Source organism: Cherax quadricarinatus, chromosome 38 (genome assembly GCF_038502225.1).
Source record: "Cherax quadricarinatus isolate ZL_2023a chromosome 38, ASM3850222v1, whole genome shotgun sequence".
Taxonomy (NCBI): Eukaryota; Metazoa; Arthropoda; class Malacostraca; order Decapoda; family Parastacidae; genus Cherax; species Cherax quadricarinatus.
Genome location: NC_091329.1, coordinates 31,345,600 through 31,367,348, shown reverse-complemented (window position 1 = coordinate 31,367,348; position 21,749 = coordinate 31,345,600).

The following is a 21,749-nucleotide window of genomic DNA, read 5'->3' as shown; positions in this document are numbered from 1 at the left end:
TAGCGCAGGATCACCACCAGGTAGCCCAGGATTCTATGTTCAATAAATTGTTGTGATAGAAACACAGGCCTTATCTCTAGGCTTTATTGAACATAGAATCTTCATAGTACTTCTGCAACAACAAAATATAATGACTAGTACATCTAATAATGGCTTCTACAGGGATGGTGATGTCTTGCATATGTCAAGAGAAAAGTTATAACTACAGGCCACATATTTAAACTCACCATGTAATCTGCATCGCTGATAAATTGATAAAGTAGGAGAGAATCACACACCATGTGTTGGTGCCCATGACACACACCAAACTGTTGTTGTTGTTAAGGGCCCCTAGAGGTGGTGCAGTATTATCCTGCTGCTGCTCCCCACAGGACCAGTATCACTACAACTACTCCAGTAGATTCACTGACACAAGAGGAGATATAAAAAAGACCTGGAAAACACTTTCCCAGATTCTGGGGACCCACAAACTGAAAAAAACCAAGAATATTGCTTTAACTAAACCTCATGAAACACCATTGCATTCCACTGATACAGCTAACAAGATAAATGACTTCTTCTCAAATATAGGATCTAATCTCGCCAGTAAAATCCCATGTACCATTGCCAATGCCAGGGACTACCTAGATGGGAATTTCCCAAATTCCTTCTATCTTGTACCAACAGAGCCCACGGAAGTCACCGCGATCATAAAGTCACTTAAAAATAACTCGGGGAATCTGTCCCACGTCCCACAATTATTGTACAAGCGAGCGGCCCATGTCCTTTCGTATGCTATTACATTACTTTTTAACAAATCACTAGAAACTAGCACTTTCCCGACACTACTCAAGACAGCAAGGGTTACACCAATACATAAAGGTGGTGACCCTACAGACATAAACAACTATAGGCCAATATCAAACTTGCCATTGCCATCCAAAATCTTCGAGAAACTCGTGCACAGGAGACTATATTCATTTATAACGTCACAAAACATACTCAACCCCTGCCAATTTGGATTCAGGAAAAATAAAAGCACTAATGATGCAATTATAAAAATGCTAGACCTGCTTTACAAAGCATTGGAAAATAAGGAATATCCGCTAGGAATTTTTATTGACCTAAGAAAAGCGTTTGACACGGTAGACCACGGCATCCTACTCCACAAAATTGACCACTATGGTATAAGAGGCCATGCGCTTGCATATTTTAAATCCTACCTTTCTAATAGGTATCAGTATGTCACCATTAAAGACACAGCCTCATCAATACGGCCACTTGATACTGGAGTTCCGCAGGGAAGTTGTCCTTTGACCCCTGCTCTTCCTCATTTACATCAATGATCTTCCAAACATATCCCAACACCTGAAACCCATTCTCTTTGCTGACGACACGACTTATGTCATCTCCCACCCTAATCTTGACACCATCAACACCATTCTTAACGAAGAGCTGCTCAAAATATCGACTTGGATGACAGCCAATAAACTTACACTTAACACTGGCAAAACCTACTATATTATGTTTGGTAGCAGAGCAGGTGTTGCGCAACTTGACATTAAGATCGACAACACTCTAATTGCCAGATATAATGAGGGCAAATTCCTTGGCCTATACCTCGACAACAACCTAAATTTCAGCACCCATATCCAACACATAAACAAAAAAAGCATCCAAAACGGTGGGATCCTCTCCAAGATACGATACTACATACCGCAAACTGCCCTTCTCACACTATACCATTCACTTATATATCCATACTTCACCTATGCTATCTGTGCTTGGGGTTCAACTGCAGCAACACACCTAAAGCCAATAATAACCCAACAAAAAGCCGCAGTAAGAATAATCACTAAATCCAATCCCTGGCAACACACCCCCCACTCTTCGTAGATCTAAACTTACTCCCTGTTCAGAACATCCACACTTACTACTGTGCAATCTATATCTACAGGACCTTAAATTCCAATATTAACCTTAGCTTAAAATGCTTTCTTGATAGTTGTGACAGAATCCACAGGCATAACACCAGACACAAACATCTCTATGACATTCCCCGTGTTCGACTAAACCTTTACAAAAATTCAATGTATTTCAAAGGACCTAAAATCTTGAACACCCTACCTGAAAACTCTAAAACTGCAGACACATTCATCACTTTCAAAACTACAGTTAGAAAACATTTTATCTCCCTGATCCACCCCGACAACTAACTACATGATAACCACCTGGTGGTTCAAAATTACACTCACTCACCCACTGACTATAAACCAAGAAATGCTAATCTTAATCTTAAAATAATATGTGGAAAATTGCATTTATCTGAAAGTAACTAATTATGTACATAACAGTAAATGATAACAAAGATAATTATTATTTATCAATGTTACATAGACAAGTAGGAATTTGGGACACCTAGGTCACAAAAAATGTCCCCCTTCGATACCTACCACTGTCATAACCACAAGTTCCTCTGGACCTATTAATTAAATGAAATATACATACACCAGGAATACTGGTAAATATATAAATTTGTGGACTGTATATTAAAAATAATAAATGGTTATATATATATATATATACACACAATTACAGAACAGAAGGAAAATATATCTTAATATCACTCACCAATTTGACTGGATATTAAGTTGTATCATACTCAGAAAAACCTCACTAACTAAATTTATGAAAACACTGGCCAGAATTATACACAAATCTAGAGAGCTTATCTGAGGTTCCTGGAGCTGTCTTGTCCAGTCGTCTGATATCTCTAGTTATGCAGGAATGCATGTCCAACAATTTTGCCTCCTATTTGAGAGGTGTCAGCCCAATTTTAACCTCTAGAGCACGAAAATTCCTTCCCATTACACTAACGTTGTATCCAATTCAAAACCAAGATGGCGAGTCTCGTCTGCACAGACGCAGGATTTCCGTTTTCTATGACATAAATATTATTAAATACAGTATGGCCATCTATTTACATATAAATACTGAATTTCTGGAAAATATATACAGTATTTTCCACACTGCGGCCGGCCAGAGTTCGTTGCTAAACGATTCAAATTACTCCTTCCTTTAGGAGACGATTCCAGCCAGTTCTGGCTTGAGTAGCTGTTCTCCTAGTAGGTCTTACTACGATTTCACTTCCGGCATCACTTGGTCTGCGATATCTTCCTTATCACTCGTGTCACTTTCCCTCAGATTTTCATTTACGTTTGATTGAACACCTAATTCCAAGGGAATCAATTTATTAATTGTGTGTAAACTTTCCTGGCCATGATGCAACACTTTGACATTCCTGACAACACCTTGTGCATCTGGGTACAATGTCAATACTTTGCCCCGAGGCCACAATGTTCGATGTTGTTCAGTGTCAATTAACACAATGTCACCTGGTTGAATGGTCTGTCGATTTACTGCCTCTGTCGCACCATAAAAGTGTTCACGTAGTGTAAGAAGATATTTCTTATGCCACACATTAGACCAATGATCAATTACTTTATTTAACATTTTAAATTTATCACACAACACTGCCTCATCATTGTAATCTTCATCACTTTCTTCCGGATTATCTCTATAGACAGGGGCAGCTTCCAATTTCCTTCCACATATTAGGTGAGAAGGTGTTAATACATCTGCATCAGGTGTATCACTCATGTACGAGAGAGGCCTATTATTTATACGATTTTCTGCCTCCACTAACACTGCACGGAATTCTTCCAAATTAATTCTCTTCCGGTGTAGTACTTTGCGGAGACACCTCTTCACTGTGTCTATAAGTCTTTCGTACAGCCCCCCCTGCCAAGGGGCTCTAGGAGTAATAAATTTCCAGGTACACCCTCATTCTATCAAGTGTTGAACACCTGCTACAAAATTTGTGGCATTGTCCGAAATCATCAACCTCAGACAGGATCTCCTAGCTGCAAATTTTCGAAACAGCTGTATAAACTGTTCTGCAGACAAGTCCTGTGCCACTTCTAAATGAACTGCCCTAGTAGCAGTACAGGTGAACAAACATACACTTTCAGTGGAACACCATCAGAAGTACCTGTTAAAATTATTGGACCACTAAGATAAGATTTCGTTCGGATTTTTAACCCCGGAGGGTTAGCCACCCAGGATAACCCAAGAAAGTCAGTGCGTCATCGAGGACTGTCTAACTTATTTATAGTCTACACCTGTTACATCAAATGGTTTCACTAATTGTACATGCTCCTTTCGCAATGGTGGAGGACCTGGGTACATATAGGATCTGGCATCCACACGGCGACATATTACACAAGATTTAATCACCCTTTTTACACTTTGCTGTCCTTGTGGAATCCAGAAAGTTTCCCTAATACAACTTAAGGTATCTTGTACCCCACAATGCATTACATTTTTATGGACATTTAGAACAATTAAATTTGTTAGATGATGAGTTTTGGGCAGTAAGATAGGGTGTTTAGCATAATCATCCAATTCAGCATTATGTAACCTACCTCTGCACCTAATTACATTGTTCTCTAAATACAGCCCCAATTTCTCTATTATGGAACCTTTCACAATTTTTCTTTCCTTCATCAATTTAATCTCACTTCCATAGATTTCTTCTTGTACTCTCTTTATCCAATATTCAAGAGGATGTGAAAACTTAAATGAAATATTCATCTTGTTTAGAAATTTAAACACCAACTTAGTTACATTGATTAGTTTGGGTAAAGAAGAATACCTATTTATATCAATGGCTAAGGGAGGACAAACTATTGGAGCGGTGGTCACAGTAATTTCAACAGGAGCAATATACACCTTTTGTATAGGCCACCTTTTGTATAGGCTTTATTTACCAACCAACTCGGTCCTTTAATCCATGATACAGCATTTACAAATTTAGAATAAGGTAGCCTGGAGTTTACCTGGAGAGAGTTCCGGGGGTCAACGCCCCCGCGGCCCGGTCTGTGACCAGGCCTCCTGGTGGATCAGAGCCTGATCAACCAGGCTGTTACTGCTGGCTGCATGCAAACCAACGTACGAGCCACAGCCCGGCTGATCAGGAACCGACTTTAGGTGCTTGTCCAGTGCCAGCTTGAAGACTGCCAGGGGTCTGTTGGTAATCCCCCTTATGTATGCTGGGAGGCAGTTGAACAGTCTCGGGCCCCTGACACTTATTGTATGGTCTCTTAACGTGCTAGTGACACCCCTGCTTTTCATTGGGGGGATGTTGCATCGTCTGCCAAGTCTTTTGCTTTCGAGACAAGAAATCAGCTGGATTCTCCTCACCAGGTACATGATTAAATGTTAACATATGCTGACCCAAACTATTATACTTCTCTTGCATCTGATTAATTTCAGCGACTCTGTTTTGTACATACACAATTTTACTGTTTCCATTATGAATCCATTGTAAGGATACCTCATTATCAGACCAAATTACAGTGTCGCTAATATTTATCTCCTGCAACTTATTTCTTATATAATTAGCTAATTTGACACCTACATAAATGGCTGTTAATTCCAACTGAGGTAAAGTACGTGATTTAATTGGAGACACTTTAGCCTTAGACATAACAAGAGAAATAACACTATTACATTGAAGGTAAGCAACTGCTCCATATGCCAATTTTGAAGCATCACAAAAAATGTGGAGTGCATTTTTCCCATTTGGATTGGCCACCTTGCGTGGGAACTCCAACATTGGAATTTTCTCATAATCACCAATTAATTCATCCCGCCTGTTAATGAATTCCTCAGGTAGAATTTCATCCCAAGCACATTTAAGTTTCCAGGCTTCCTGTATTAATAATTTCCCTCTTATAGTAAGGGGTGACACTAAACCTAGTGGATCAAAACATTTGGAAACTTCAGCAAGCAAAACTCTCTTAGTTAATTTATTGGGCATACTGTAATTATTAGGCTTTAATATTAACAAATCTCTCTCAGTATCCCAATTTAAACCCAATATATTACTACATTTTGGCACTTCATCTCCAGGGTAATCTTTACTTATTTTGTCTTTCAATTTGGACGAATTACTATTCCATTCTCTCAGAGGTATATTTGCACTTTGCATTATTTTATTAGCCTCTCCGTAAGTCATTAACAGTTCCTCTTCAGTTGACGTCACACCCAGGAAATTGTCCACATAAAATTGTTTGCTCATTACCTTACTCAATGGACTTTCCATACGTTTAAGGTGTGCATTTATCGTTGCTTGAAGTAGGAATGGACTGGATGTAGCACCAAATAATACGCTCCTAAAGCGAAAGGTTTTCAGAGGGCTAAGTGAGTCACTAGGATTCTCAGGCCATAAGAAGCGGGTACAATCCCAGTCAGCCTCTTGTAAACCCACTCTTAGGAAAGCTTTACTTATGTCAGCCGTAAAGGCATAGTGCTTCACTCTGAAATTTAATAAGATATCTCCTAATTTTTCCATCAACGACGGACCTGTCGTCAAACAGTCATTTAAACTAGGTACATTTTTGTTACTCTTGGCACTACAATTAAACACAATCCTCAAAGGAGTGGTCTTAGAATCCTTCTTCACTCCGTGACCTGGACCTGGAGTTACCTGGAGAGAGTTCCGGGGGTCAATAAATTTTGGCTTGCTCGGGAGGTACCTCTTCTATAAATTTATTAACTGCTCAGCAGTTATATCATTATAGGCAGTTAACAATTTTGGTGTCTTACTCAGTTCGCGGAGCTGAGCCTTTAACTGTCCATATGCCATTCTGTAATTAGTGGGCAATTCTGGATGATTCAGTCTCCACGGAAGTCGTACCCAGTATTGTCCAGATTCAAATTTTACATCTCTCAGGTATTGTTCCTGAGTAAAAGAATCGTCTGGACTTTCTTCATTTACATTTATTCCAATGCTGTGTAATTCCCACAATTTATGCACTGGCTCCACACCAACCTCTATGGAAGAATTATACTTGGGCACGATTTCATGAGAAAGATACACAGTTATGGTATTTGTAGTTTCCTCTAGTCATGAATTATTATTACGAGGAATCCTACCATACATTACATGGCCTCCTGCAGTCTTCAAAAAGGTGACACTACATTTCTTTAGCATACCCTTTACAAAGGAGGCATAATAGTCACTACCTATCAAAATATTTATTGGGCCTACAGAATCATCACTTACACCAGAAGGTGCTAAATTTACATTATGTGAGAGTCTTTCTGTAGCTTTACTAAGCCCTACTGTAGATATTTTCTCTGGAAGTCTATCTACAATTGCCGCATTTTTAACACGTTTTTTTCTCATTGCCCAACCTGACAGTTACATAAACAGTGTCATACAATTGAGCTCTTTTATCTGAGAGAAAACCAGATAATTTTAAAGTTGTGGGATCTCCCATCTGTACTTTCATACCATCAAGACATTTACGTTTTATAAAAATACGCTGGGATCCCTGGTCCAATAACGCATTTACACTTTTAGATTTACGCCTTTTATCATCAATTTTTACCTGTAACACAGGTAAGGCTACTTCAGCAAAACCATCATTATTAATATTAGCAGCAATTTTTACATTAACCACTGTTGTGTCAGCATTGTCAACATTATCATTATTATCAACATTATCATATAGACCTTTACACATGACTATATGGTGTCTTCCTTTGTGACATTGAAAAGAGAAGTTTAATTTGGCATAACAATCCTTTACATTGTGATTACCCAAACATCTGATACATCTGTCAAGTTCCTCCAATCTTTCAACTTTATCATTCCATGAATTGTATGCATTGTAATTCTTAGATAAATGAGTACCCTTGCAGAAGAGACAATCTCTCTTTTCTCTGACTGGTTTCTTATTAACTGTGCTACTCTTAGGAGGGTACTTATTCTTCTTACCTAATGGAGAATCATTATTTCTGATTCTTGCTACTTGATATGCACCTATGGAACTCTTTTTAGGAAATGAATTTTGATTATTACTATTGGGATAATTTTTCCCTTTTTTGGAACTTGACAGATACCTCAGAGTTATTATGTGTTGCATCTTTAAAACGAGTTAGTTGGCTGGTCTGCAACTGAACAATTAATTCTTGTAGACCTAGTCTTATTTCCTCCAGACCAAAATAACCCTTGTGATATTTATTCTGTACCATGGCACTCAATAACCAGTCTGATTCCTTCAGATTATATTTATTACTCAAAGTTTTGAGAATGCTCTCCAATTTAACTCTAAACTGCTGTAAAGCTTTGTAAGTGTGATCTGGAGATTTTAAATTAACAATAACATTCACTAGATCCAACCTACTTTTTTCTATATTACCATAAGTGACTTTCAACAAGTCAACTGCTTCCTTGTAAGAGTCATTTGCATTGGGAAAGGCTTGTATGAGTATGTGAGCATCTCCTCTTACCTGTCCTTTGAGGTAAAATAATTTAGTTACATAGGCTAGGTCACTCCTGTCATACACAGCTGCTTTAAAAATTGACCGAAATTCCTCCCAATTTTCTCCAGGATTAAACACAGGCAAACACAATTCTGGGAGTTTTGGCAAAGACACATTATTTGTTGGAGCAGACTGACCAACTGCCTGGTTTACACACTTTAATTTATTCAAGGTCTGACTTTTACAAGAAAGAATCTTTTCCTCTAATTCATAATACTGATTAATCATAAGATCTACTTCAGTCTCATCTACACAGTTTACTTACAAATCTCCTTCATATTTGTTGTAATATAATTTGTATGAATCATATCTATTACCTAAAGCATCTACATACAATTTTAAATCATCAGTATTCACAGTTTCTTGATTCATTAATTCCAAGTACTTATTATATGCCTTGGTTACATGAACTTTCCTAGCCTGTAGTGATGCTTTCTTTACTCTATATTCCATATGTTTGTCTTCTACATCAATTTCCTCATTTTCAGCCATGATGCAATGTATTAAATTCAACCCAATTAATAACACTGATTACAACTCACAACACTGACATAACCTACCTTTGAATAAATCCCAGCTACTTGAGCTCAGCAATTACATGTAAAAAATTGTAATATAAATTTTAAATGTACATTAATACAAACTTGGCTCATCAAAATTAATATTATACAAATTAATAAATCCTTGCCAGAATTTGGCATAGCAAAATTATTATACACAAGATAATCTTTAGACACTTTTCTTATCAATTACACATACACTGATATAAATCTTGGCTAGAATTGTCTTATCAAATTAATATTATACAATTAATATAAACTTAGCCAGACTTGACTTATCAAAATTAATATTGTAATAATTATAATCCACTACACATTAAGTAAATTTGTGAACTTAACATCCACCTCCTTCTGTCATTTCACATATAATTATTAAGTAATTAACCAATTAATGACTTCACTAATTACCTCCGGTTCAAGAAGGACCAACGGGCAAATTAAATGTGGAAAATTGCATTTATCTGAATGTAACTAATTATGTACATAACAGTAAATGATAACAAAGATAATTATTATTTATCAATGTTACATAGACAAGTAGGAATTTAGGACACCTAGGTCGCAAAAAATGTCCCCCTTCGATACCTCCTTCCTCGATTTGGAACTCAGCCATTCGCCTCTATTTACTTATGGTCTAGAGGCGGTTTTTGCCAGACCACGTAAATGCTTGAGTGCCCGTGTCAGTCCTCCGTGCCGCACTCCACTCATCTTACGAATATGTCTCCTGTGTGCCTACCTGCCTGCTACAATCAAATATCCAAGTGGTTGACACGGGCTTAGCAAGCACATTCAAGCAAGCTTGAAAGCAGCACTCCAAGCTAGCCAGGACAAGCTAAGGCAGCCTGCAGTTACAGCTCCTGACCCCCAGCATGTCTACGTATACGTTCTACAGTGCTGCTGGCGTACCAGTGTTTCCTGTAGTGGCTTAGTTAAGAACAATTTAACGAGCATTGCAGTACTAACTTTTTAAGTGGGACATACCAGAGGTTCACCTATAAACATAGTAAGTTTGTGCTAAGTGCATTCACCACAGAGTGAACATTCTTCTGTCATACGTGTGCTAGAAGTGTTAAGTGCTGCAGGTTTGTTGTAACTGTTTGCACGAGTGGATTTCACTGACTTAGGACATTGTGCTACCATCAGTACCTACGTAGGCTTAAAATGAGTGAGGAATGTCTGGCCTGCTGGGTGACCTTGAAAATGGCACTATAAGACCCGCATGCCACTTACACCCATACTGCGTGTGTCTAGTGAGGTGAATGTCCCTTAATCGACTTTCCTATTCACCGGTATCCCTTAGGTCGTCGCCATTATATACATATGGAATAAGGGCGAGTTTAGCCGATCCTGGATAAACAGCACTCCAAGCCAGCCAGTGAAGGCCAAGTTACATGCAGTTACATCTGTTCTGAATCCCAGAATGCCTTTGTGAACGTTCTACAGTGTTCCGGCCGTACCTTCGGTGTTGTGAGAACTCTTGTGTGTGAGTTGTGACTGGGGATATACCTAGTGAAACACTGGAATTAGTTTTCCGTTTTGAAAGGCTAGTACCTGGTAACTCCTTCGGAGACGGCTTTTTAACTGTAACAAGCCAGAGGTTCATCTATAAACATATTAAGTTTGTGCTGATTTGTTTGTCCACAGTGAAAATTTGTCTGTCATTCCTAGACACGTGTGCTAGCTGTGTTAAGTGCTGTGGGTTTGGAGTAATTAACGAGTAGTGCAATATTGGTAACTCTCGAGACGACTGTGGCCCCGTGACTGACCTTGAAAATCGCACTGCGACTCGCAGGCCACTACACCCATATTGCCTGTGTCTAGTTTTTAGTTTAATATGTTTATTATGCACCCCATACCCATCCTGTGGGCGGTAGTCAAAAGATTACAGAGGTACATAATTGGTCCAGGGACTGGACTCCAAAGTTTTGATAGCTGAGCAAGTTACAGAGGTAATGAACTCACAATTTACAAAGGTAATGAACTCACAATTTACAAAGGTAATGAACTCCAGGTAAGTCTGGTCACAATCATGACAAGTTACAAAGGTATTTACAGATTACAGAGGTACGTAATGGGTCCAGGGACTGGGCCCCCAAAGTTTTGATAGCTGAACTAGGTACAAAGGTAATGAGCTCACAAGTTACAAAGGTAATGAATTCTGTAGAATGGTTACTTACGTTTATACTTTGGCTACAATCATGAACAAATTATAGAGTAATGAGCAATTCACACTTCCACACCCGGTCACAATTGTAATGAGTTATTGGTGCAAATATTGATTGTTGAGTCACACACACCACACACACACACACACACACACACACACACACACACACACACACACACACACACACACACACACACACACACACACACTTTAGTTTAATATCTTTATGCACCCCATACCCATCCTGTGGGCGGTAGTCAAAAGATTACAAAGGTACATAATGGGTCCAGTGACTGGACCCCAAAGTTATGATAGCTGAACTAGTTACAAAGGCGAGGTGAATATCCCTTCCTTGTCCCTTCTATTCGCCGGTATCCTTTAGCCCATCGCCAGTGTGAAACTCCTGTCAGCTATGAGTATAGCTGATAGTGTTGACGTAGATGATGGTGAAGGCAGATTTGAAACATATTTTAGTAAACAGGCTCGGAAAAAAGAACGAGGCTTCCAGAGAAAGCTTGCTGAAAGTAATACAGTGGGCGCACACCCTCCCAAAGCTGTCAGGTTAGATTTCCCTAACAACACTGATCAAGAGACCAAGTGTAACTGGTTTTTCGAAGCTAGTACAGACAACCTAGAGAAAACGATCAAGTTTGTCCACGATGAGGATAACTACGTCTTTGTGCCTAATGAATCAGCATTTATAGACAAACTTCTCACTCGCGAATATGCCAACATCAAACTCCGAGCTGCCCCACCAAGGGCACATAAAGTGCTTATTGTCAGTGTCTTCCATTGCAGACACTGCAAGGCTCCAGGCGGACATCAACCAAATCTTTCAGTGGGCTGCAGAAAACAATATGAAGTTCAACGATGAGAAACTTCAATTACTCAGATATGGTAAACATTTTTTTTATTTTTATTATCACACCGGCCGATTCCCACCAAGGCAGGGTGGCCCGAAAAAGAAAAACTTTCACCATCATTCACTCCATCACTGTCTTGCCAGAAGGGTGCTTTACACTACAGTTTTTAAACTGCAACATTAACACCCCTCCTTCAGAGTGCAGGCACTGTACTTCCCATCTCCAGAACTCAAGTCCGGCCTGCCGGTTTCCCTGAATCCCTTCATAAATGTTACTTTGCTCACACTCCAACAGCACGTCAAGTATTAAAAACCATTTGTCTCCATTCACTCCTATCAAACACGCTCACGCATGCCTGCTGGAAGTCCAAGCCCCTCGCACACAAAACCTCCTTTACCCCCTCCCTCCAACCCTTCCTAGGCCGACCCCTACCCCGCCTTCCTTCCACTACAGACTGATACACTCTTGAAGTCATTCTGTTTCGCTCCATTCTCTCTACATGTCCGAACCACCTCAACAACCCTTCCTCAGCCCTCTGGACAACAGTTTTGGTAATCCCGCACCTCCTCCTAACTTCCAAACTACGAATTCTCTGCATTATATTCACACCACACATTGCCCTCAGACATGACATCTCCACTGCCTCCAGCCTTCTCCTCGCTGCAACATTCATCACCCACGCTTCACACCCATATAAGAGCGTTGGTAAAACTATACTCTCATACATTCCCCTCTTTGCCTCCAAGGACAAAGTTCTTTGTCTCCACAGACTCCTAAGTGCACCACTCACTCTTTTTCCCTCATCAATTCTATGATTCACCTCATCTTTCATAGACCCATCCGCTGACACGTCCACTCCCAAATATCTGAATACGTTCACCTCCTCCATACTCTCTCCCTCCAATCTGATATTCAATCTTTCATCACCTAATCTTTTTGTTATCCTCATAACCTTACTCTTTCCTGTATTCACCTTTAATTTTCTTCTTTTGCACACCCTACCAAATTCATCCACCAATCTCTGCAACTTCTCTTCAGAATCTCCCAAGAGCACAGTGTCATCAGCAAAGAGCAGCTGTGACAACTCCCACTTTGTGTGTGATTCTTTATCTTTTAACTCCACGCCTCTTGCCAAGACCCTCGCATTTACTTCTCTTACAACCCCATCTATAAATATATTAAACAACCACGGTGACATCACACATCCTTGTCTAAGGCCTACTTTTACTGGGAAAAAATTTCCCTCTTTCCTACATACTCTAACTTGAGCCTCACTATCCTCGTAAAAACTCTTCACTGCTTTCAGTAACCTACCTCCTACACCATACACTTGCAACATCTGCCACATTGCCCCCCTATCCACCCTGTCATACGCCTTTTCCAAATCCATAAATGCCACAAAGACCTCTTTAGCCTTATCTAAATACTGTTCACTTATATGTTTCACTGTAAACACCTGGTCCACACACCCCCTACCTTTCCTAAAGCCTCCTTGTTCATCTGCTATCCTATTCTCCGTCTTACTCTTAATTCTTTCAATTATAACTCTACCATACACTTTACCAGGTACACTCAACAGACTTATCCCCCTATAATTTTTGCACTCTCTTTTATCCCCTTTGCCTTTATACAAAGGAACTATGCATGCTCTCTGCCAATCCCTAGGTACCTTACCCTCTTCCATACATTTATTAAATAATTGCACCAACCACTCCAAAACTATATCCCCACCTGCTTTTAACATTTCTATCTTTATCCCATCAATCCCGGCTGCCTTACCCCCTTTCATTTTACCTACTGCCTCACGAACTTCCCCCACACTCACAACTGGCTCTTCCTCACTCCTACAAGATGTTATTCCTCCTTGCCCTATACACGAAATCACAGCTTCCCTATCTTCATCAACATTTAACAATTCCTCAAAATATTCCCTCCATCTTCCCAATACCTCTAACTCTCCATTTAATAACTCTCCTCTCCTATTTTTAACTGACAAATCCATTTGTTCTCTAGGCTTTCTTAACTTGTTAATCTCACTCCAAAACTTTTTCTTATTTTCAACAAAATTTGTTGATAACATCTCACCCACTCTCTCATTTGCTCTCTTTTTACATTGCTTCACCACTCTCTTAACCTCTCTCTTTTTCTCCATATACTCTTCCCTCCTTGCATCACTTCTACTTTGTAAAAACTTCTCATATGCTAACTTTTTCTCCCTTACTACTCTCTTTACATCATCATTCCACCAATCGCTCCTCTTCCCTCCTGCACCCACTTTCCTGTAACCACAAACTTCTGCTGAACACTCTAACACTACATTTTTAAACCTACCCCATACCTCTTCGACCCCATTGCCTATGCTCTCATTAGCCCATCTATCCTCCAATAGCTGTTTATATCTTACCCTAACTGCCTCCTCTTTTAGTTTATAAACCTTCACCTCTCTCTTCCCTGATGCTTCTATTCTCCTTGTATCCCATCTACCTTTTACTCTCAGTGTAGCTACAACTAGAAAGTGATCTGATATATCTGTGGCCCCTCTATAAACATGTACATCCTGAAGTCTACTCAACAGTCTTTTATCTACCAATACATAATCCAACAAACTACTGTCATTTCGCCCTACATCATATCGTGTATACTTATTTATCCTCTTTTTCTTAAAATATGTATTACCTATAACTAAACCCCTTTCTATACAAAGTTCAATCAAAGGGCTCCCATTATCATTTACACCTGGCACCCCAAACTTACCTACCACACCCTCTCTAAAAGTTTCTCCTACTTTAGCATTCAAGTCCCCTACCACAATTACTCTCTCACTTGGTTCAAAGGCTCCTATACATTCACTTAACATCTCCCAAAATCTCTCTCTCTCCTCTGCATTCCTCTCTTCTCCAGGTGCATACACGCTTATTATGACCCACTTCTCGCATCCAACCTTTACTTTAATCCACATAATTCTTGAATTTACACATTCATATTCTCTTTTCTCCTTCCATAACTGATCATTTAACATTACTGCTACCCCTTCCTTTGCTCTAACTCTCTCAGATACTCCAGATTTAATCCCATTTATTTCCCCCCACTGAAACTCTCCTACCCCCTTCAGCTTTGTTTCGCTTAGGGCCAGGACATCCAACTTCTTTTCATTCATAACATCAGCAATCATCTGTTTCTTGTCATCCGCACTACATCCACGCACATTTAAGCAACCCAGTTTTATAAAGTTTTTCTTCTTCTCTTTTTTAGTAATTGTATACAGGAGAAGGGGTTACTAGCCCATTGCTCCCGGCATTTTAGTCGCCTCATACGACACGCATGGCTTACGGAGGAAAGATTCTTTTCCACTTCCCCATGGACAATAGAAGAAATAAAAAAGAACAAGAGCAATTTAGAAAAAGGAGAAAAACCTAGATGTATGTATATATATATATGCATGTGCGTGTCTGTGAAGTGTGACCAAAGTGTAAGTAGGAGTAGCAAGATATCCCTGTTATCTTAGCGTGTTTATGAGACAGAAAAAGAAACCAGCAATCCTACCATCATGCAAAACAGTTACAGGTTTTTGTTTCACAGTCATCTGGCAGGACGGTAGTACTTCCCTGGGTGGTTGCTGTCTACCAACCTACTACCTGAGGAAATTAAATCTTCATCAGAGTACAAAACAAATTCTGGCCACAAAATAGAGCGAAACACCAACGTCAAAGACCTGGGAGTGATCATGTCGGAGGATCTCACCTTCAAGGACCATAACATTGTATCAATCGCATCTGCTAGAAAAATGACAGGATGGATAATGAGAACCTTCAAAACTAGGGAGGCCAAGCCCATGATGACACTCTTCAGGTCACTTGTTCTGTCTAGGCTGGAATATTGCTGCACACTAACACCACCTTTCAAGGCAGGTGAAATTGCCGACCTAGAAAATGTACAGAGAACTTTCACGGCGCGCATAACGGAGATAAAACACCTCAACTATTGGGAGCGCTTGAGGTTCCTAAACCTGTATTCCCTGGAATGCAGGAGGGAGAGATACATGATTATATACACCTGGAAAATCCTAGAGGGACTAGTACGAAAGCAAAAGACTTGGCAGACGATGCACCATCCCCCCAATGAAAAGCAGGGGTGTCAAATCACAATAAGTGTCAGGGGCCCACTACTGCCTCCCAGCACACAAAGCAAAAAGTCTTCAAGCTGGCACTGGACAGCACTAAAGATGATCAGCCGGGCTGTGGCTCGTACGTTGGTTTGCGTGCCCCAGCAAACTGGTTGATCAGGCTCTGATCCAAGGGGGCCTGGTCACAGACGTTGACCCCCGGAACTCTCTCCAGGTCTCCAGGTATAACGTCAACAAGCACTTGAATCCTCAATATCTGGTGTCAGAGCAAGTTGCAAGCCCTCGTCGACTTTCCAACGGTCTGATATTAGCTGAGTGGACTGGCCAGGGGACTCTGCCACGCTATATTCACTCCCGCGCAGCCCTCAACAGACGCTATTACATTGCATTGTACAGACCTCCTCAACGTCAATGCTATAAGTGTCAACGCTGGGGCCACATTGCCAGGAAATGCCCATCTAAGTCACACTGGTGTGCAGTTTGTGCCAATGCTCATCCTTCTGAACGGTGTTATGATATGATCAAACAGCAACAGACTGTTGCTAAACAATGTATCAATTGTAAGACCTCAGGAGTCACAGCAGCTCATACTGACTGCAGTGTGAGGGCTAATCGCATCGCAGCCAACCGCACTTCACCCTGTACCCCTCATTATGACCCCCCAGGACTACGAGGTACCTCGAGTCTGAATACTGGCTCATGCCTGCCCTCAAACAATGGGGTTGAGCACCTCACCTGGGGAGCACGTAAACAGACCCCCATCACGTCGGCTGTCAATACCAGCCTAGCTGAGTCAGCTGACAGTCAGCCAACGAGCTCAGCTGACCGGGAGTTCACGTCTCCAGATGTTCCAAGTCTTGCTCCTGTGGTATACAACCTGATGTCGCGCATAAAAGTACTGGAAACACAACAATTTTCCTGAAACAACAACTTCACTGTAAACCAATAACAAGATTGTCACAATTTTGAAAGCAAGTGTAACACAAGTTCTTAATCACAGTAAAGATGTGTAGAGTGTACTATGGTGTCAATGATGTTAGTAAATGAACAAGCTATTGTCTATAATGTTAGTAATAGTGATGAGCGTAATATAAGTGGTGGTGAAGAGTGTGATGAATTTGTGAAAGCAAGTGATGAGAGTGGTGGTGTCTATAATGTTAGTAATAGTGAACAAGTGGTGGTGAAGAGTGTGTGGTGTGTCTTATAGTGATGACAGTAATGACGAATATAGTGATACTTGTGTTGATGAGACTAGTAATAGTGAGCAGCGGTGGTGTCTATAATGTTAGTAATAATGTGCGTAATATAAGTGGTGGTGAAGAGTGTGATGAGAGCGGTGGTGTCTATAATGTTAGTAATAGTGATGAGCGTAATATAAGTGGTGGTGAAGAGTGTGATGAGAGCGGTGGTGTCTATAATGTTAGTAATAGTGATGAGCGTAATATAAGTGGTGGTGAAGAGTGTGATGAGAGCGGTGGTGTCTATAATGTTAGTAATAGTGATGAGCGTAATATAAGTGGTGGTGAAGAGTGTGATGAGAGCGGTGGTGTCTATAATGTTAGTAATAGTGATGAGCGTAATATAAGTGGTGGTGAAGAGTGTGATGAGAGCGGTGGTGTCTATAATGTTAGTAATAGTGATGAGCGTAATATAAGTGGTGGTGAAGAGTGTGATGAGAGCGGTGGTGTCTATAATGTTAGTAATAGTGATGAGCGTAATATAAGTGGTGGTGAAGAGTGTGATGAGAGCGGTGGTGTCTATAATGTTAGTAATAGTGATGAGCGTAATATAAGTGGTGGTGAAGAGTGTGATGAGGTTAACCACATAGACATTAATGTTGAATACAATACTGTTGATAAATGTAATGAACACAATGTTGGTAGTGGCGCTGGTGATGACAGTTGTAGTGTTGCATGTAATGTCAGTGGAGGAGGGAATGTGAGTGGTGGTGTCACCTATCATACATTCACACATAAACAGCGTCATGCTCTGGGTTTACGAAGACTCCCACGAGGCCTTACAACTGGAAGTGCACTTACAAAACTCATGGACAAGGGTAGCACTGTTGACATTGATAAGGTCTGCTATTTATATGAACAATTTTTTCATTATGCTGAGAAACTCAAGATGATCCCAGGACTACTATAATGGATCAAAACTCGTATAAACTTTCTATATTAAGCTGGAATATTGCATCACTTAGAAAAAGACTTCCTGACCTTCATCATAAAGTAACCACCGAACCCATTGATGTTGTGTGTCTACAAGAGTGCAGAGTCCCTGAAAAATCCCAACCCCCTAAATTACCATCATTTGTTGCATATAACCTCAAATCTACTAACTCTTGTGTTCTATATATTAAAAAATCGCTTCCCCATCACCTTCTTGCACACAAGAAAACAGAGGGGCTACAATATCACGGTGTTAGGATTTATATAGGGAACTCTGCTCTCAACATATTTAACTTGTATGCTCCTGCTGATAAATTTAATTACTTGGAGCTCCCAACTTGTGCTTATTCTGAGCCTACTCTTATTATTGGCGATTACAATGCGAGACACAAAAGCATTGGAAACTCACAGTTTGGTAATCATAATGGCAATCAACTGTTGTCACTCTTAAACAGTCATGATAATGTCCAAATTGTAGGTGACCTTGAACCCACACATATCTATGGAGGCGTCCTTGATCTGTGCCTGGGCTTCAACATTACTTCTGCCAGCTGTGAGTCTTCCATTGTAACAGATATAGCGTCTGATCATTTCCCTAGGCTAACCTCACTAGATATTGGTAATACTATCCTTCCTGGTGGGATATTCAAACGGAAACGTTTTAATGTTCCCACAGATCAGCATGATGACTTTGTTGCACATGTGACTGACTGGTATAATTCCTATGAGTGTTCCTCTGTAGAGACCTTTAACAATGATCTTGTGAGCAGTATTCAGAACTACTTAGAGCCGCCACTGAAACCTCTTGGTACTCTAAACCCAACAAACTTCCGTAATAATCATACCTCCTTCAAAAACCATACTTATTACAATGATTCTAAACTTCGTACACTGAAACGTACTGCTCGCAGACTAGGCCTAGCCTATAGAGAACATCGTACCCCTGGAATGCTGAGGCTCTTCCAAACTGCCCATGCTGCTGCCAGAGAGCGTATGACAGAGCTGCGGCAGACTGGGAAAAATTTGTCAACGGTCTTAATGCTCACACCCCACTTAGCCGAGCATGGAGGGACATAAATAGAATTAAGGGTAACAGAACTGGGCAGATCGCGCACCCTCATCCCTTACATAGGGAGAATGAGTTAGTCAGTGCTTGGGCTGCTACATCTAGCTATGCTAATCTTCCCAGTACCACACAGGCAAAATTAAATGACAAATATGATGCAAGGGAGAGACTTGTTTGCTTTATGCTCAGCAAGGCAGATGATTGCAACATTCCTTTCACTAATTATGAACTTGATGCAGCACTAACTAAGGGCAACTCCACGTCGCCTGGTGAGGATGGTATTACTTACAACATACTCAGATTGCTGTGTCGAGTACCAGGTAATCCATTACTTGAATTATATAACATGAGCTATGTAACTGGGGAGCTCCCTCAATCTTGGACCAACAGCCTCATCATTCCAATTCCTAAGCCCAATCAACAAAATGCATTTCGCCCAATATCTCTTACTAGCTGCTTGTGTAAAACATTTGAGAGAATGATTCTTAATCGTCTCATGTACAGAATCAAACAATTTTTGTCTCCCCGGTTACATGGTTTCATGCATGGAAGGAGCGTGCATCATTGCATAGCCACATTTCTCACTCTGCACACTGACAGCTCATACACTACCTTCCTTGACCTTAAATCCTGCGCTCGATGTAGCCAACCGACATGTAATCATTAGTGAACTTGCCAGAATGGATGTTGGAGGATGGCTTCTCCGCTGGATTAAAGGCTACCTGTCAAACAGAAAATCGTCTGTGTTGTTCCAGGGACATAGAAGTGTAACTAAAGACTTTGAATTAGGAACACCACAGGGAGGTGTGCTCAGTCCCACACTGTTCAATATTCTAATTAATGCATTACTTAATGCTATGCCTAGTCAGCCCCATCATTATGTGATTAGTTTTGCTGATGATATAATGATTCACACCACCGGATTCTCCAATACCCAGAACATTCTTAATCATGTACTAGCCTTGTGTCAGGACCTGGGGTTGATAATCTCTACTGATAAAACAAAGATACTCAGTAGGCGTCCTCCTCGACAGAGAGGCACAGTTCGTCAGATCCAGTTGCATGATGGGTCTCTTCTAGAATATGTAAGCAGATACAGGTATCTAGGCTTTGAGGTTCCACTACTTGGACCTGTTGTAACAAGACTTTGTCGCCAATACAAAGAAAGACTAAGAGCACTTAGAGTTGTGGCTGGGTTTCACCCCAGGTATGGTGCTAATGTTAAAATTGTGAAAATGATGTATCTTGCTTATATTAGATCATTGGTTGATTATGCTGCGCCACTACTTGCTCTTGTGTCTGACTGGAAGCTTGGAGGGCTGGAAAAACTGCTGGACGAAGCAATGAGGATCATTTTAGGATGCCCTCGTACTGCCAAAATTTTAAATATGCGAAAAGAACTTGATATTCCAAGCATCAGAGATCGTGTTACTGAAAGAAATATCCTAATTGGGGTTAATATGCTCAGGCAAGCTCATTCAAACCCCTGCACAGAAGCCCTCCAAACTTTCCTCAGCACTGGTGAACACTCCTCCAGATGGGTCGGAAAAACTGGAACCGACCTCCGCATGAATCAGATACATGATCTATGTCAAGTAAGGCAACAGCGGCACTTCTCCGCTCCATGGAATATTACCCCATTCCAAACTACCATTCCTCCATTTCCCCCCAAACTACTTCTTAAATCACAACCAAAACTTCGCCTTGAAGCCAAACATGAGGCCTTAAGCTGTATTGATAACTTAGTCACACAGCACACACTCTCGCAAATTATTTACGCTGATGGTTCTGTTCACCAATCCACTGGTGCAGCTGGTAGTGCTGCTGTTGTCGTACAGAGTGATGGCTCTCTTAAAGAAATTGGAGCACGCATCAATAATTGGGCCTCTACCCTTCAGACAGAACTGTTTGCCATACTCCTTGCACTGAAATGCATCTATGTATCAAAGATTGACAGTTTAATTGTAACTGGTTCTCTGTCATCCATAAATGCTCTCAACTCATTAAGCATAAATTGTGGCATGCTTGTGTCAGAAGCCAGACACATGTATGGTAGGATTGTGGACAGTGGATTCCATCTCACATTGGTCTTCAGATGCATGATAGAACTGATAAATTGGCTAAGCTGTATGCTTTCAAAGAGGGAGTAGATTACAATCTTGGCTTGTCAGGTAGTAGTTTGAGAACAATAATACGAAAAGAACTTCAACTGAATTTTATGGACTTAAGGCTCAGGGAGATTGACACCAGTGAGTCCATCTATCATCACTCTATCATGCAGGAGGAGCCACATGTCTATGGTGCATCCAACAAAATAAGCAGACTCTTGGATGTCACTACTGCCCGGCTCCGGCTGGGTTACAAGTATCTGTGGCAGGTTAAATCACCACCAACAGATGTAGACCAAACGAAATGTAAACTTTGCC